The sequence below is a fragment of the Harmonia axyridis genome, chromosome 2 (assembly GCF_914767665.1).
Source record: "Harmonia axyridis chromosome 2, icHarAxyr1.1, whole genome shotgun sequence".
NCBI classification, from domain to species: domain Eukaryota; kingdom Metazoa; phylum Arthropoda; class Insecta; order Coleoptera; family Coccinellidae; genus Harmonia; species Harmonia axyridis.
This window is the reverse complement of record NC_059502.1, coordinates 15,309,727-15,314,679: the sequence shown is the minus strand read 5'-3', so window position 1 is coordinate 15,314,679 and position 4,953 is coordinate 15,309,727.

Genomic DNA, 4,953 nt, shown 5'->3' with positions numbered 1-4,953 from the left:
TAGAAATATTAGAAGTTTTGATTGAGCCTACCAAAACCCCATCCTGGAAAACATTCTAAAGAATGAAAATATAAAAATTTCACAAACAATCCAGCATATAAAAAATATATCTTCCGAAAAACCGAAATATAAAGAACTAAATTGTTTCAATAATAGCTGATATAAAAATGTCACACTCAGTCTAAAAACACAAAAATAGTGGATTTCAAACGATGGAATCACAGATGTGAAGTCAGATGCACCCTTAGAGCTCACATATATTCCTATATAAAGTGTTTTTTTAGAGCTATAGAACTTTAAATTGCAATAAAGCAAGGATGGATTATTCGATTGACATGAATTTTATTTATCCGCAAGATAATCTTGTGGCATTACATCTTAAATATGATTTCTGGCATATGACCGCCACGGCTGGCTCGGATGTAGTCCAATCTGGACGTCCAATTTTCGATGACTTTTTTCAACATTTGTGGCTGTATATCGGAATTACACGGCGAATGTTGTCTTCCAAATGGTCAAGGGTTTGTGGCTCATCCGCAAAGACCAATGACTTCACATAGCCCCACAGAAAGTAGTCTAGCGGTTGTAAATCACAAGATCTTGGAGGCCAATTCACAGGTCCAAAACGTGAAATTAGGCGGTAACCAAACGTGTCTTTCAATAAATCGATTGTGGCACGAGCTGTGTGACATGTTGCGCCGTCTTGTTGGAACCACAGCTCCTGGACATCATGGTTGTTAAATTCAGGAATGAAAAAGTTAGTAATCATGGCTCTATACCGATCACCATTGACTGTAACATTCTGGCCATCATCGTTTTTGAAGAAGTACGGACCAATGATTCCACCAGCGCACCAAACAGTCAGTTTTTCTGGATGTAACGATGTTTCGACATACACTTGAGGATTAGCTTCACTCCAAATGCGGCAGTTTTGTTTGTTGACGTAGCCATTCAACCAGAAGTGCGCTTCATCGCTAAACAAAATTCGCTTATGAAAATCAGGAACAACGGCAATCTCATTTTGGGCCCATTCGACGAATCTACGCCTTACTTGATGATCGTTTGGCTTCAATTCTTGCACGAGTTGGATTTTGTAAGCACGCAAACCGAGATCCTTCCGCAAAATCTTCCATAAAGAGGATGGACACAGATTCAATTCCTGTGCTCGATGGCGGATAGACTCATTCGGGGTCTTCCTCAATGCTACGCTCTACAGCAGCAATAGCTTCTTCTTTATGCACCGTACGGCGTCTCTGGGGATGCGAGTTATCAATAAGAGTAAACGTTGGTCGAAAAGGTTCCATGGTTAATCGAATTAACTGCTCTGATGGACGATTTTGTCGACGATAAAATAGACTTAGTGCGCGATACGTATTCCACACAGAACCATTATTTTCGAAATAAAATTACACTATTTGCAAGCGTTGTTCAGGCGTAAGTCTATTCATGATGAATTTCCAAACCAAACTGACAATAAATCACTTGACAGCTGGTAAATCGGTCGCCATCTTGAACAGTAATGCCAACTTAAAGTTATATACCTCGAAAAAAACATCCGTTACAGTCATGTGGTCTCCAAGAGTACGTGAATGAGTAGGTTTGTTAAGTAGTCGACAGATTAAATAATTACGTTAGCATGATATGTACGAGTATGAACGACGCAACTTTGCGTTCATGCAATCAAGAATTATTGGAGTAAATTTACATACTATACGATTAGATGTTATATCAGGTCAGTTATTATCGATTCCGTCGATAATAAATTGGAAACCTCATTTCTAGGGTTTGTTTTGAAGAAATCAACATGCAAAGCACCCTGAAATACATTTGCTTTATTACGACATAAAAATTTTATTATTCATTTATAGGTATCGAATAACGGACTGAATAATCTCAGAATGTTTGAACTCTAGATCTGTGAATCCATCGCTCCATCATTTCTTTACGAATCTGTAATTTTCGAATTTTGAGCTGGGAATGGTCCCAAACGATAAGGTTCGACAAACTGAAGAACTTTGTGTTCCTGTTGATTTCAAAACTGCATTTACGTTCGATATCAGAATATTGAAAAAAATGAGGAAAGACTTCAAGTCAAGTGCCAATTACACCATTGTAGACCACATATACCAATATACAGTCCTGCGGTCTCTTTCTGTGTGTAAGTACTTTTTCTTGTTAATTTTTGTATCAACTTCTTCATCTGTTCATATGATCTTCTTTTTTCATGCTCAACATTGCTCCGGTCAAGCATTCACTGTTTCTGTTAGCACTTGAAAAGAAAATCGTTGGTCTGTATGTTATTACAATTATTTAACTTACACTGACAAATGCACCACAACCCTTAAAATGAGAACGATTGAAGCAATCCATACAAACAGATCATCATCATTAGGTACTTTGTTATAATCATGTGTGCGGAAAATATGAATAATCAAAATGAAATCATGCACTAACAACTCCGGTAGCTATTTAATTGCATTCTTTATAGATCAAAACTAACAGTGGAGCGAACAATGACACCCTGTGTGAAAAAAACATGAAATTTAGAATATAGTAACTTATTTTACCGCAAATCCTCATGCTTCCGTCAGAAGTGCAGAAGAAGATTCAGGCATAGGAAGAACTTCTATTCAAAACTTTCTGCATATTCTTGGTTCAATTTTGACGTTTTGACAGTGAGTATAAACAATTTCATCAAAACTCCATGAGTATATTATTTATTGCTTCCATCCATCCGTTAAAGAATTAAAGATGCTGCATTTGAAATCGAAAGTTGTTCTTTTTGATATAAGCAGCAACACTGCAGAGCTGTGAATAATCTAGATGGATAGAACAGTGATTCTCACCTAATGTGGCGTTCACGTTAGCGAAAATTCTTCGCGAAAGTTACTCGCGAGTAAAATTTCCACTAATTGAAAGAGAGCGCAATTCAGCGCAAAAAATTGAGCGAGTGGGGCGAGCGCTAGAGTCAGCAGTTCTGGTTTCGCAACCAACATGGGAACTTGTTTTGTTCCTCCAGCCGCGTTTTCCAAGAAATTGTTAATAGAACTAGAGCCATATTGTTTGGAAGATTATTTTGGTTTAGCTTGATTGTATTTATTTATATTGTATTCTTTTAGGACACTGTTTCATTTTATGTTTTTCTTTTGTGAGAAATATTATTTGAAATAAAGTTACTTATCTATCTATCTATCTATCAATTATTAAATAATATTTTTGAGTAAGAAATGGAAGAAGGAGAATCGTGGGCCTCGAAGATGATTGGAAGAATCCACGATTAGATACACTAAGCAAATCTCTATGAGCGAAAACTGACTTAGCTTCAGCTTGCAGCACTCTACACTAAAGTCAATTCTCTCGGGAAATTATTTCGCGAGAGAATTGAGCATAATATATACGTAGCTTGAGAAACCAAACTTTCTGAAGAATCGTACGTATATTATATGAGATATGATAAATAAATCACATATATCCATATACAGTTTTATGACCTTCAAGATTGAAATTGGCGCCTGAATCAACGAGCACACAAAAGCTTCAGACTTCATACCACTGCTTTCCTCATTTTTGTTCGAGCTGTTCAGATTCTCCACATCTCTTCTGAATGTGACAGATAAAACAATATCCCTTTCCTCTAAATTGCATACATGGAATAACATACAATGCTACGAGCAGGAACGGATATTGATGCTATAATTCAAATTATTACATTCACAAAATGTGAATATTGTCTCATAGTTTCCAATTAAAGGATAACATCATTGTGTTATCCAAGTCATCAATCAGTTCCACATATTGTGGTTGTTCATTGGTGTGTCAGGGCAAATGAAGATAAGCCAGAAGGCAATCATTCATGTGTCATGAATCATATCAAGTAGGCCATCATTGTAGATATTCGTCAGAACATTAACATTACGATGATAATTGATAGAACAAAACATCATCATAACCGTATTTTATGGTTCTATAAATTACTGTGTAGATTGGAGCTTCATTCATAGTATAAATATTGGGAAAATATTTGGGATTACACATTAATTTATCCGCTTTCAGTTGTCAACATGAAGTATTTATTTATCACTAGTTGCCATGAAATTCTGCAATCGTAAGATTCAATTTTTGCGCATTTGTCTAAGGGAAACAGTGAGCTATAATATTACCAAATATCAGGTTATTTTATGATTTTAAATCAAGTGTGGTCTTGATTGATTGGGTTCAACTTATATTCAGAAATCATAATAATGGAATGAATGTGAGTGTAGAATTTCATGAGAAGATATAAGGTATGTTTCTTATTCTTAGTCTGGAGCAATCAGATTTTGGAGTTCGATATGCACTGAAATTTTCAATGGAAATACAGCTGAAGCATCTTCTTGAATCTTTCAGTAAAAAATTTTGGCTTTTTGCGACTGACCTTCTGTTCTGTATTCTACCATCAATTATTATCATCGTAGGTAGCTCATATTGTTTACTCCTCACTGTAAGGTCAAAGTGTCTAGTTTTTCTTTCTCTGATAATGAAGAGGAGTTCATGTTTTTTACACATTTGGGTGAGTACCTACTACCTCTTCATTAGATATATTTTGCACCCATTATATCCTCAACATTAATCTCTAAAGGTCTATCTGAACAAAATAGAAAAATATATACATAAAGCTCTTCTTTAATGCCAAGATGTAAGTTTTAGTGAAGATAATATAAAACATTCAGAACGTAAGTAATTGATGGAAATTAAAGTCTGTTGTTCCTATATTTTTTTTTCAGATATAATTTGGCATCGACTGCCAGGTTCCTTACCAGTTCCGATTTTTTTTAAATCCGTCTCCATTTTGAAGTAACAGCCCTTGAAAGATACGTATTACTTCTTTTTTTCTTTGATTATATTAAATCGGTTTTCACAAAATTCTACAGATCTTCACTACTGATAAAGATCTATGCTTTACTATTTTTATGA